This window comes from Triturus cristatus, chromosome 8, assembly GCF_964204655.1.
Source record: "Triturus cristatus chromosome 8, aTriCri1.1, whole genome shotgun sequence".
Classification (NCBI taxonomy): domain Eukaryota; kingdom Metazoa; phylum Chordata; class Amphibia; order Caudata; family Salamandridae; genus Triturus; species Triturus cristatus.
In genome coordinates, this window is record NC_140591.1 from 1,619,568,961 (window position 1) to 1,619,583,131 (window position 14,171).

The window sequence follows — 14,171 nt, forward strand, 5'->3', positions numbered from 1 at the left end:
TGTTGTTTTAAAAAAGAACACATTTTAAACTCAATCCCATATTTTGAATAGTTTACAAATAAGTGTTTTACATATATTCATCAATATTGCTGAAATCTAGGGTCATATTTCATCTGCCTCTTGCTCATTGAAATACCTTTTTGATTTTGCAATCACAGTATCGTTACCATAATATTGAAAACACTTTCAGTTTTTATTAGGTTTAAGATGATCTGTTCAACCGAAAGATAAATCAGACTTTTCTAATTGAATTGAATCGCAGGACAACTTAATGAAAATAGTTTTTTATTTAAGAATAAGGAAAGCAAGGCACTGCTGAGATTTGAACTCAGGATCTCCTGTTTACTAGACAGGCGCTTTAACCAGCTAAGCCACAGCACCCTCTTGAAAATGCTGTAAGGAACAGTTTGCCATATGGTGTTCAAGAGAATCCTGAGTTTTTCACTTTCATAATCATTTCTCAGTTCAGAAAATGCACTACTCAAATAGTTTAGACGAGGATACTGATCCTATTCATAAACACCTCATTGCTATATTGCTTATCCTGTTCATAAATGTTTTAATCATGCCTTCTTTAAGAATGCATTACTTGAATTCAACTCTAGAATGATTTTTTATCTCTATTTTGCTCTTTGTCACTCTTTTTTCCCTTTTTCATTCAAAGCATTGCTTTGAAAATCTTCACAATACCATGTTTTTTTGTTTTTCAATTTAAGATGACCCATTCTAATGTTCACAGAACAACACTTTTCTTTTTAAAATGTAGTAAACATTTGCGTGATGAAAATTATTTTTACATGTAAGGACCAATAATAAGGTGCTGCTGAGATATGAACTCAGGATTTCCTGTTTACGAGACAGGCACTTTAACCACTTAGCCACAACACCTACTTTAGTGATACTGAAGGGATCATTAATTTAGTATTGGTGATCAAATTCTGTGCCTGTGTTAACGTGTCTTAATATGTATTCTAATGTTAAACACGCAAGGATTCCTAATATGTAAACAAGAATAGCTATGTTGTATTAAAAAAGAACACATTTTAAAGTCAATCCCATATTTTGAATAGTTTATAAATAAGTGTTTTACATATATTCATCAATATTGCTCAAATCTAGGGTTATATTTCATCTGCCTCTTGCTCATTGAAATACCTTTTTGATTTTGCAATCACAGTATTGTTAATATAATATTGAAAACACTTTCAGTTTTTATTAGGTTTAAGATGATCTGTTCAACCGAAAGATAAATCAGACTTTTCTAATTTAATTGAATCGCAGGACGACTTAATGAAAATAATTTTTTATTTAGGAATGAGGAAAGCAAGGCACTGCTGAGATTTGAACTCAGGATCTCTTGTTTACTGGACAGGTGCTTTAACCAGCTAAGCCACAATACCCTCTTGAACGTGCTTTAACGAACAGTTTGCCATATGGTGTTCGAGAGAAACCTGAGGTTTTCACTTTCATAATTATTTCTCAGTTCCGAAAACGCACTACTCAAATAGTTTAGACGAGGATACTGATCCTATTGATAAACACCTCATTGATATATTGCTTATCCTGTTCATAAATGTTTTAATTATGCCTTCTTTAAGAATGCATTACTTGAATTCAACTCAAGAATGATTTTTTATCTCTATTTTGCTCTTTGTCACTCTTTTTTCCCTTTTTCATTCAAAGCATTACTTTGAAAATCTTCACAATACCACGTTTTTTAGTTTTTCAATTTAAGATGACCCATTCTAATGTTCACAGAACAACACTTTTCTTTTTAAAATGTATTAAACATTTGCGTGATGAAAATTATTTTTACATGTAAGGACCAATAATAAGGTGCTGCTGAGATTTGAACTCAGGATTTCCTGTTTACGAGAGAGGCGCTTTAACCACTTAGCCACAGCACCTACTTTAGTGATACAGAAGGGATCATTAATTTAGTATTGGTGATCAAATTCTGTGCCTGTGTTAAAGTGTCTTAATATGTATTCTAATGTTAAACAAGCAAGGATTCCTAATCTGTAAACAAGAATAGCTATGTTGTTTTAAAAAAGAACACATTTTAAACTCAATCCCATATTTTGAATAGTTTACAAATAAGTGTTTTACATATATTCATCAATATTGCTGAAATCTAGGGTCATATTTCATCTGCCTCTTGCTCATTGAAATACCTTTTTGATTTTGCAATCACAGTATCGTTACCATAATATTGAAAACACTTTCAGTTTTTATTAGGTTTAAGATGATCTGTTCAACCGAAAGATAAATCAGACTTTTCTAATTGAATTGAATCGCAGGACAACTTAATGAAAATAGTTTTTTATTTAAGAATAAGGAAAGCAAGGCACTGCTGAGATTTGAACTCAGGATCTCCTGTTTACTAGACAGGCGCTTTAACCAGCTAAGCCACAGCACCCTCTTGAAAATGCTGTAAGGAACAGTTTGCCATATGGTGTTCAAGAGAATCCTGAGTTTTTCACTTTCATAATCATTTCTCAGTTCAGAAAATGCACTACTCAAATAGTTTAGACGAGGATACTGATCCTATTCATAAACACCTCATTGATATATTGCTTATCCTGTTCATAAATGTTTTAATTATGCCTTCTTTAAGAATGCATTACTTGAGTTCAACTCTAGAATGATTTTTCATCTCTATTTTGCTCTTTGTCACTCTTTTTTCCCTTTTTCATTCAAAGCATTACTTTGAAAATCTTCACAATACCACGTTTGTTAGTTTTTCAATTTAAGATGACCCATTCTAATGTTCACAGAACAACACTTTTCTTTTTAAAATGTATTAAACATTTGCGTGATAAAAATTATTTTTACATGTGAGGACCAATAATAAGGTGCTGCTGACATTTGAACTCAGGATTTCCTGTTTACGAGACAAGTGCTTTAACCTCTTAGCCCCAGCACCTACTTTAGTGATACAGAAGGGATCATTAATTTAGTATTGGTGATCAAATTCTATGCCTGCGTTAAAGTGTCTTAATATGTATTCCAATGTTAAACAAGCAAGGATTCCTAATCTGTAAACAAGAAGCGCTATGTTGCATTAAAAAAGAACACATTTTAAACTCAATCCCATATTTTGAATAGTTTATAAATAATTGTTTTACATATCTTCATCAATATTGCTCAAATCTAGGGTTATATTTTATCTGCCTCTTGCTCATTGAAATACCTTTTTGATTTTGCAATCACAGTATTGTTACTATAATATTGAAAACACTTTCAGTTTTTATTTGGTTTAAGATGATCTGTTCAACCGAAAGATAAATCAGACTTTTCTAATTTAATTGAATCAAAGGACGACTTATTGAAAATAATTTTTTATTGAAGAATGAGGAAAGCAAGGCACTGCTGAGATTTGAACTCAGTATCTCTTGTTTACTAGACCGGTGCTTTAACCAGCTAAGCCACAGCACCCTCTTGAAAATACTTTAAGGAACAGTTTGCCATATGGTGTTCAAGAGAATCCTGAGTTTTTCACTTTCATAATCATTTCTAAGTTCAGAAAACGCTCTACTCAACTACTTTAGACGAGGATACTGATCCTATTCATAAACACCTCATTGATATATTGCTTATCCTGTTCATAAATGTTTTAATTATGCCTTTTTTAAGAATGCATTACTTGAATTCAACTCTTGAATGATTTTTTATCTCTATTTTGCTCTTTGTCACTCTTTTTTCCCTTTTTCATTCAAAGCATTACTTTGAAAATCTTCACAATACCACGTTTTTTTGTTTTTCAATTTAAGATGACCCATTCTAATGTTCACAGAACAACACTTTTCTTTTTAAAATGTATTAAACATTTGCGTGATGAAAATTATTTTTACATGTAAGGACCAATAATAAGGTGCTGCTGAGATTTGAACTCAGGATTTCCTGTTTACGAGAGAGGCGCTTTAACGACTTAGCCACAGCACCTACTTTAGTGATACAGAAGGGATCATTAATTTAGTATTGGTGATCAAATTCTGTGCCTGTGTTAAAGTGTCTTAATATGTATTCTAATGTTAAACAAGCAAGGATTCCTAATCTGTAAACAAGAATAGCTATGTTGTTTTAAAAAAGAACACATTTTAAACTCAATCCCATATTTTGAATAGTTTACAAATAAGTGTTTTACATATATTCATCAATATTGCTGAAATCTAGGGTCATATTTCATCTGCCTCTTGCTCATTGAAATACCTTTTTGATTTTGCAATCACAGTATCGTTACCATAATATTGAAAACACTTTCAGTTTTTATTAGGTTTAAGATGATCTGTTCAACCGAAAGATAAATCAGACTTTTCTAATTGAATTGAATCGCAGGACAACTTAATGAAAATAGTTTTTTATTTAAGAATAAGGAAAGCAAGGCACTGCTGAGATTTGAACTCAGGATCTCCTGTTTACTAGACAGGCGCTTTAACCAGCTAAGCCACAGCACCCTCTTGAAAATGCTGTAAGGAACAGTTTGCCATATGGTGTTCAAGAGAATCCTGAGTTTTTCACTTTCATAATCATTTCTCAGTTCAGAAAATGCACTACTCAAATAGTTTAGACGAGGATACTGATCCTATTCATAAACACCTCATTGATATATTGCTTATCCTGTTCATAAATGTTTTAATTATGCCTTCTTTAAGAATGCATTACTTGAGTTCAACTCTAGAATGATTTTTCATCTCTATTTTGCTCTTTGTCACTCTTTTTTCCCTTTTTCATTCAAAGCATTACTTTGAAAATCTTCACAATACCACGTTTGTTAGTTTTTCAATTTAAGATGACCCATTCTAATGTTCACAGAACAACACTTTTCTTTTTAAAATGTATTAATCATTTGCGTGATGAAAATTATTTTTACATGTAAGGACCAATAATAAAGTGCTGCTGAGATTTGAACTCAGGATTTCCTGTTTACGAGACAGGCGCTTTAACCACTTAGCCACAGCACCTACTTTAGTGATACAGAAGGGATCATTAATTTAGTATTGGTGATCAACTTCTGTGCCTGTGTTAAAGTGTCTTAATATGTATTCTAATGTTAAACAAGCAAGGATTCCTAATCTGTAAACAAGAATAGCTATGTTGTATTAAAAAAGAACACATTTTAAACTCAATCCCATATTTTGAATAGTTTATAAATAATTGTTTTACATATCTTCATCAATATTGCTCAAATCTAGGGTTATATTTCATCTGCCTCTTGCTCATTGAAATACCTTTTTGATTTTGCAATCACAGTATTGTTACTATAATATTGAAAACACTTTCAGTTTTTATTTGGTTTAAGATGATCTGTTCAACCGAAAGATAAATCAGACTTTTCTAATTTAATTGAATCAAAGGACGACTTATTGAAAATAATTTTTTATTTAAGAATGAGGAAAGCAAGGCACTGCTGAGATTTGAACTCAGTATCTCTTGTTTACTAGACAGGTGCTTTAACCAGCTAAGCCACAGCACCCTCTTGAAAATACTTTAAGGAACAGTTTGCCATATGGTGTTCAAGAGAATCCTGAGTTTTTCACTTTCATAATCATTTCTAAGTTCAGAAAACGCTCTACTCAACTACTTTAGACGAGGATACTGATCCTATTCATAAACACCTCATTGATATATTGCTTATCCTGTTCATAAATGTTTTAATTATGCCTTTTTTAAGAATGCATTACTTGAATTCAACTCTAGAATGATTTTTTATCTCTATTTTGCTCTTTGTCACTCTTTTTTCCCTTTTTCATTCAAAGCATTACTTTGAAAATCTTCACAATACCACGTTTTTTTGTTTTTCAATTTAAGATGACCCATTCTAATGTTCACAGAACAACACTTTTCTTTTTAAAATGTATTAAACATTTGCGTGATGAAAATTATTTTTACATGTAAGGACCAATATTAAAGTGCTGTTGAGATTTGAACTCAGGATTTCCTGTTTACGAGACAGGCGCTTTAACCACTTAGCCACAGCACCTACTTTAGTGATACAGAAGGGATCATTAATTTAGTATTGGTGATCAAATTCTGTGCCTGTGTTAAAGTGTCTTAATATGTATTCTAATGTTAAACAAGCAAGGATTCCTAATCTGTAAACAAGAATAGCTATGTTGTTTTAAAAAAGAACACATTTTAAACTCAATCCCATATTTTGAATAGTTTACAAATAAGTGTTTTACATATATTCATCAATATTGCTGAAATCTAGGGTCATATTTCATCTGCCTCTTGCTCATTGAAATACCTTTTTGATTTTGCAATCACAGTATCGTTACCATAATATTGAAAACACTTTCAGTTTTTATTAGGTTTAAGACGATCTGTTCAACCGAAAGATAAATCAGACTTTTCTAATTGAATTGAATCGCAGGACAACTTAATGAAAATAGTTTTTTATTTAAGAATAAGGAAAGCAAGGCACTGCTGAGATTTGAACTCAGGATCTCCTGTTTACTAGACAGGCGCTTTAACCAGCTAAGCCACAGCACCCTCTTGAAAATGCTGTAAGGAACAGTTTGCCATATGGTGTTCAAGAGAATCCTGAGTTTTTCACTTTCATAATCATTTCTCAGTTCAGAAAATGCACTACTCAAATAGTTTAGACGAGGATACTGATCCTATTCATAAACACCTCATTGATATATTGCTTATCCTGTTCATAAATGTTTTAATTATGCCTTCTTTAAGAATGCATTACTTGAGTTCAACTCTAGAATGATTTTTCATCTCTATTTTGCTCTTTGTCACTCTTTTTTCCCTTTTTCATTCAAAGCATTACTTTGAAAATCTTCACAATACCACGTTTGTTAGTTTTTCAATTTAAGATGACCCATTCTAATGTTCACAGAACAACACTTTTCTTTTTAAAATGTATTAATCATTTGCGTGATGAAAATTATTTTTACATGTAAGGACCAATAATAAAGTGCTGCTGAGATTTGAACTCAGGATTTCCTGTTTACGAGACAGGCGCTTTAACCACTTAGCCACAGCACCTACTTTAGTGATACAGAAGGGATCATTAATTTAGTATTGGTGATCAACTTCTGTGCCTGTGTTAAAGTGTCTTAATATGTATTCTAATGTTAAACAAGCAAGGATTCCTAATCTGTAAACAAGAATAGCTATGTTGTATTAAAAAAGAACACATTTTAAACTCAATACCATATTTTGAATAGTTTATAAATAAGTTTTTTACATATATTCATCAATATTGCTCAAATCTAGGGTCATATTTCATCTGCCTCTTGCTCATTGAAATACCTTTTTGATTTTTGCAATCACAGTATTGTTACTATAATATTGAAAACACTTTCAGTTTGTATTAGGTTTAAGATGATCTGTTCAACCGAAAGATAAATCAGACTTTTCTAATTGAATTGAATCGCAGGACGACTTAATGAATATAGTTTTTTATTTAAGAATGAGGAAAGCAAGGCACTGCTGAGATTTAAACTCAGGATCTCCTGTTTACTAGACAGGCGCTTTAACCAGCTAAGCCACAGCACCCTCTTGAAAATGCTTTAAGGAACAGTTTGCCATATGGTGTTCAAGAGAATCCTGAGTTTTTCACTTTCATAATCATTTCTCAGTTCAGAAAACGCTCTACTCAACTACTTTAGACGAGGATACTGATCCTATTCATAAACACCTCATTGATATATTGCTTATCTTGTTCATAAATGTTTTACTCATGCCTTCTTTAAGAATGAATTACTTGAATTCAACTCTAGAATGATTTTTTATCTCTATTTTGCTCTTTGTCACTCTTTTTTCCCTTTTTCATTCAAAGCATTACTTTGAAAATCTTCACAATACCACTTTTTTTGTTTTTCCATTTAAGATGACCCATTCTAATGTTCACAGAACAACACTTTTCTTTTTAAAATGTATTAAACATTTGCGTGATAAAAATTATTTTTACATGTGAGGACCAATAATAAGGTGCTGCTGACATTTGATCTCAGGATTTCCTGTTTACGAGACAGGTGCTTTAACCTTTAGCCCCAGCACCTACTTTAGTGATACAGAAGGGATCATTAATTTAGTATTGGTGATCAAATTCTATGCCTGCGTTAAAGTGTCTTAATATGTATTCCAATGTTAAACAAGCAAGGATTCCTAATCTGTAAACAAGAAGCGCTATGTTGCATTAAAAAAGAACACATTTTAAACTCAATCCCATATTTTGAATAGTTTATAAATAATTGTTTTACATATCTTCATCAATATTGCTCAAATCTAGGGTTATATTTCATCTGCCTCTTGCTCATTGAAATACCTTTTTGATTTTGCAATCACAGTATTGTTACTATAATATTGAAAACACTTTCAGTTTTTATTTGGTTTAAGATGATCTGTTCAACCGAAAGATAAATCAGACTTTTCTAATTTAATTGAATCAAAGGACGACTTATTGAAAATAATTTTTTATTTAAGAATGAGGAAAGCAAGGCACTGCTGAGATTTGAACTCAGTATCTCTTGTTTACTAGACAGGTGCTTTAACCAGCTAAGCCACAGCACCCTCTTGAAAATACTTTAAGGAACAGTTTGCCATATGGTGTTCAAGAGAATCCTGAGTTTTTCACTTTCATAATCATTTCTAAGTTCAGAAAACGCTCTACTCAACTACTTTAGAAGAGGATACTGATCCTATTCATAAACACCTCATTGATATATTGCTTATCCTGTTCATAAATGTTTTAATTATGCCTTTTTTAAGAATGCATTACTTGAATTCAACTCTAGAATGATTTTTTATCTCTATTTTGCTCTTTGTCACTCTTTTTTCCCTTTTTCATTCAAAGCATTACTTTGAAAATCTTCACAATACCACGTTTTTTTGTTTTTCAATTTAAGATGACCCATTCTAATGTTCACAGAACAACACTTTTCTTTTTAAAATGTATTAAACATTTGCGTGATGAAAATTATTTTTACATGTAAGGACCAATATTAAAGTGCTGTTGAGATTTGAACTCAGGATTTCCTGTTTACGAGACAGGCGCTTTAACCACTTAGCCACAGCACCTACTTTAGTGATACAGAAGGGATCATTAATTTAGTATTGGTGATCAACTTCTGTGCCTGTGTTAAAGTGTCTTAATATGTATTCTAATGTTAAACAAGCAAGGATTCCTAATCTGTAAACAAGAATAGCTATGTTGTATTAAAAAAGAACACATTTTAAACTCAATCCCATATTTTGAATAGTTTATAAATAAGTGTTTTTCATATATTCATCAATATTGCTCAAATCTAGGGTCATATTTCATCTGCCTCTTGCTCATTGAAATACCTTTTTGATTTTGCAATCACAGTATTGTTACTATAATATTGAAAACACTTTCAGTTTTTATTAGGTTTAAGATGATCTGTTCAACCGAAAGATAAATCAGACTTTTCTAATTGAATTGAATCGCAGGACGACTTAATGAAAATAATTTTTTATTTAAGAATGAGGAAAGCAAGGCACTGCTGAGATTTGAATTCAGGATCTCCTGTTTACTAGACAGGCACTTTAACCAGCTAAGCCACAGCACCGTCTTTAAAATGCTTTAAGGAACAGTTTGCCATATGGTGTTCAAGAGAAACCTGAGTTTTTCACTTTCATAATCATTTCTCAGTTCCGAAAACGCACTACTCAAATAGTTTAGACGAGGATACTGATCCTATTGATAAACACCTCATTGATATATTGCTTATCCTGTTCATAAATGTTTTAATTATGCCTTCTTTAAGAATGCATTACTTGAATTCAACTCTAGAAGGATTTTTTATCTCTATTTTGCTTTTTGTCAGTCTTTTTTCCCTTTTTTATTCAAAGCATTACTTTGAAAATCTTCACAATACCACGTTTTTTAGTTTTTCAATTTAAGATGACCCATTCTAATGTTCACAGAACAACACTTTTCTTTTTAAAATGTATTAAACATTTGCGTGATGAAAATTATTTTTACATGTAAGGACCAATAATAAGGTGCGGCTGAGATTTGAACTAAGGATTTCCTGTTTACGAGAGAGGCGCTTTAACCACTTAGCCACAGCACCTACTTTAGTAATACAGAAGGGATCATTAATTTAGTATTGGTGATCAACTTCTGTGCCTGTGTTAAAGTGTCTTAATATGTATTCTAATGTTAAACAAGCAAGGATTCCTAATCTGTAAACAAGAATAGCTATGTTGTATTAAAAAAGAACACATTTTAAACTCAATCCCATATTTTGAATAGTTTATAAATAAGTGTTTTACATATATTCATCAATATTGCTCAAATCTAGGGTCATATTTCATCAGCCTCTTGCTCATTGAAATAACTTTTTGATTTTGCAATCACAGTATTGTTACTATAATATTGAAAACACTTTCAGTTTTTATTAGGTTTAAGATGATCTGTTCAACCGAAAGATAAATCAGACTTTTCTAATTGAATTGAATCGCAGGACGACTTAATGAAAATAATTTTTTATTTAGGAATGAGGAAAGCAAGGCACTGCAGAGATTTGAGCTCAGGATCTCCTGTTTACTAGACAGGCACTTTAAACAGCTAAGCCACAGCACCCTCTTGAAAATGCTTTAAGGAACAGTTTGCCATATGGTGTTCAAGAGAATCCTGAGTTCTTCACTTTCATAATCATTTCTAAGTTCAGAAAACGCTCTACTCAACTACTTTAGACGAGGATACTGATCCTATTCATAAACACCTCATTGATATATTGCTTATCCTGTTCATAAATGTTTTAATTATGCCTTCTTTAAGAATGCATTACTTAAATTCAACTCTAGAATGATTTTTTATCTCTATTTTGCTCTTTGTCATTTTTTTTCCCTTTTTCATTCAAAGCATTACTTTGAAAATCTTCACAATACCACGTTTTTTTGTTTTTCAATTTAAGATGACCCATTCTAATGTTCACAGAACAACACTTTTCTTTTTAAAATGTATTAAACATTTGCGTGATGAAAATTATTTTTACATGTAAGGACCAATATTAAAGTGCTGTTGAGATTTGAACTCAGGATTTCCTGTTCACGAGACAGGCGCTTTAACCACTTAGCCACAGCACCTACTTTAGTGATACAGAAGGGATCATTAATTTAGTATTGGTGATCAAATTCTGTGCCTGTGTTAAAGTGTCTTAATATGTATTCTAATGTTAAACAAGCAAGGATTCCTAATCTGTAAACAAGAATAGCTATGTTGTATTAAAAAAGAACACATTTTAAACTCAATCCCATATTTTGAATAGTTTACAAATAAGTGTTTTACATATATTCATCAATATTGCTGAAATCTAGGGTCATATTTCATCTGCCTCTTGCTCATTGAAATACCTTTTTGATTTTGTAATCACAGTATCGTTACTATAATATTGAAAACACTTTCAGTTTTTATTAGGTTTAAGATGATCTGTTCAACCGAAAGATAAATCAGACTTTTCTAATTTAATTGAATCGCAGGACGACTTAATGAAAATAATTTTTTATTTAAAAATGAGGAAAGCAAGGCACTGCTGAGATTTGAACTCAGGATCTCCTGTTTACTAGACAGGCGCTTTAACCAGCTAAGCCACAGCACCCTCTTGAAAATGCTTTAAGGAACAGTTTGCCATATGGTGTTCAAGAGAATCCTGAGTTTTTCACTTTCATAATCATTTCTCAGTTCAGAAAACGCTCTACTCAACTACTTTTGACGAGGATACTGATCCTATTCATAAACACCTCATTGCTATATTGCTTATCCTGTTCATAAATGTTTTAATCATGCCTTCTTTAAGAATGCATTACTTGAATTCAACTCTAGAATGATTTTTTATCTCTATTTTGCTCTTTGTCACTCTTTTTTCCCTTTTTCATTCAAAGCATTGCTTTGAAAATCTTCACAATACCATGTTTTTTTGTTTTTCAATTTAAGATGACCCATTCTAATGTTCACAGAACAACACTTTTCTTTTTAAAATGTAGTAAACATTTGCGTGATGAAAATTATTTTTACATGTAAGGACCAATAATAAGGTGCTGCTGAGATATGAACTCAGGATTTCCTGTTTACGAGACAGGCACTTTAACCACTTAGCCACAGCACCTACTTTAGTGATACTGAAGGGATCATTAATTTAGTATTGGTGATCAAATTCTGTGCCTGTGTTAACGTGTCTTAATATGTATTCTAATGTTAAACACGCAAGGATTCCTAATATGTAAACAAGAATAGCTATGTTGTATTAAAAAAGAACACATTTTAAAGTCAATCCCATATTTTGAATAGTTTATAAATAAGTGTTTTACATATATTCATCAATATTGCTCAAATCTAGGGTTATATTTCATCTGCCTCTTGCTCATTGAAATACCTTTTTGATTTTGCAATCACAGTATTGTTAATATAATATTGAAAACACTTTCAGTTTTTATTAGGTTTAAGATGATCTGTTCAACCGAAAGATAAATCAGACTTTTCTAATTGAATTGAATCGCAGGACGACTTAATGAAAATAATTTTTTATTTAGGAATGAGGAAAGCAAGGCACTGCTGAGATTTGAACTCAGGATCTCTTGTTTACTGGACAGGTGCTTTAACCAGCTAAGCCACAATACCCTCTTGAACGTGCTTTAACGAACAGTTTGCCATATGGTGTTCGAGAGAAACCTGAGGTTTTCACTTTCATAATTATTTCTCAGTTCCGAAAACGCACTACTCAAATAGTTTAGACGAGGATACTGATCCTATTGATAAACACCTCATTGATATATTGCTTATCCTGTTCATAAATGTTTTAATTATGCCTTCTTTAAGAATGCATTACTTGAATTCAACTCAAGAATGATTTTTTATCTCTATTTTGCTCTTTGTCACTCTTTTTTCCCTTTTTCATTCAAAGCATTACTTTGAAAATCTTCACAATACCACGTTTTTTAGTTTTTCAATTTAAGATGACCCATTCTAATGTTCACAGAACAACACTTTTCTTTTTAAAATGTATTAAACATTTGCGTGATGAAAATTATTTTTACATGTAAGGACCAATAATAAGGTGCTGCTGAGATTTGAACTCAGGATTTCCTGTTTACGAGAGAGGCGCTTTAACCACTTAGCCACAGCACCTACTTTAGTGATACAGAAGGGATCATTAATTTAGTATTGGTGATCAAATTCTGTGCCTGTGTTAAAGTGTCTTAATATGTATTCTAATGTTAAACAAGCAAGGATTCCTAATCTGTAAACAAGAATAGCTATGTTGTTTTAAAAAAGAACACATTTTAAACTCAATCCCATATTTTGAATAGTTTACAAATAAGTGTTTTACATATATTCATCAATATTGCTGAAATCTAGGGTCATATTTCATCTGCCTCTTGCTCATTGAAATACCTTTTTGATTTTGCAATCACAGTATCGTTACCATAATATTGAAAACACTTTCAGTTTTTATTAGGTTTAAGATGATCTGTTCAACCGAAAGATAAATCAGACTTTTCTAATTGAATTGAATCGCAGGACGACTTAATGAAAATAATTTTTTATTTAGGAATGAGGAAAGCAAGGCACTGCAGAGATTTGAGCTCAGGATCTCCTGTTTACTAGACAGGCACTTTAAACAGCTAAGCCACAGCACCCTCTTGAAAATGCTTTAAGGAACAGTTTGCCATATGGTGTTCAAGAGAATCCTGAGTTCTTCACTTTCATAATCATTTCTAAGTTCAGAAAACGCTCTACTCAACTACTTTAGACGAGGATACTGATCCTATTCATAAACACCTCATTGATATATTGCTTATCCTGTTCATAAATGTTTTAATTATGCCTTCTTTAAGAATGCATTACTTAAATTCAACTCTAGAATGATTTTTTATCTCTATTTTGCTCTTTGTCATTTTTTTTCCCTTTTTCATTCAAAGCATTACTTTGAAAATCTTCACAATACCACGTTTTTTTGTTTTTCAATTTAAGATGACCCATTCTAATGTTCACAGAACAACACTTTTCTTTTTAAAATGTATTAAACATTTGCGTGATGAAAATTATTTTTACATGTAAGGACCAATATTAAAGTGCTGTTGAGATTTGAACTCAGGATTTCCTGTTCACGAGACAGGCGCTTTAACCACTTAGCCACAGCACCTACTTTAGTGATACAGAAGGGATCATTAATTTAGTATTG

The 14,171-nt window shown here is 31.6% G+C and overlaps 7 non-coding genes across 7 annotated transcripts; all 7 read right to left on the reverse strand.

The window, feature by feature from the left end:
• Nucleotides 1-307: 307 nt before the first annotated feature.
• TRNAT-AGU (transfer RNA threonine (anticodon AGU)) lies at nucleotides 308-381 on the reverse strand. The gene has a single exon. It is a non-coding gene; the product is annotated as a tRNA-Thr (tRNA).
• Nucleotides 382-2,345: 1,964 nt separating this feature from the next.
• Nucleotides 2,346-2,419, reverse strand: TRNAT-AGU (transfer RNA threonine (anticodon AGU)). The gene has a single exon. It is a non-coding gene; the product is annotated as a tRNA-Thr (tRNA).
• A 1,964-nt stretch (nucleotides 2,420-4,383) lies between these two features.
• TRNAT-AGU (transfer RNA threonine (anticodon AGU)) lies at nucleotides 4,384-4,457 on the reverse strand. Its single transcript has one exon. It is a non-coding gene; the product is annotated as a tRNA-Thr (tRNA).
• Nucleotides 4,458-4,891: 434 nt separating this feature from the next.
• On the reverse strand, nucleotides 4,892-4,964 carry TRNAT-CGU (transfer RNA threonine (anticodon CGU)). The gene has a single exon. It is a non-coding gene; the product is annotated as a tRNA-Thr (tRNA).
• A 1,457-nt stretch (nucleotides 4,965-6,421) lies between these two features.
• On the reverse strand, nucleotides 6,422-6,495 carry TRNAT-AGU (transfer RNA threonine (anticodon AGU)). The gene has a single exon. It is a non-coding gene; the product is annotated as a tRNA-Thr (tRNA).
• Nucleotides 6,496-6,929: 434 nt separating this feature from the next.
• On the reverse strand, nucleotides 6,930-7,002 carry TRNAT-CGU (transfer RNA threonine (anticodon CGU)). The gene has a single exon. It is a non-coding gene; the product is annotated as a tRNA-Thr (tRNA).
• Nucleotides 7,003-11,514: 4,512 nt separating this feature from the next.
• TRNAT-AGU (transfer RNA threonine (anticodon AGU)) lies at nucleotides 11,515-11,588 on the reverse strand. The gene has a single exon. It is a non-coding gene; the product is annotated as a tRNA-Thr (tRNA).
• Nucleotides 11,589-14,171: the final 2,583 nt, after the last annotated feature.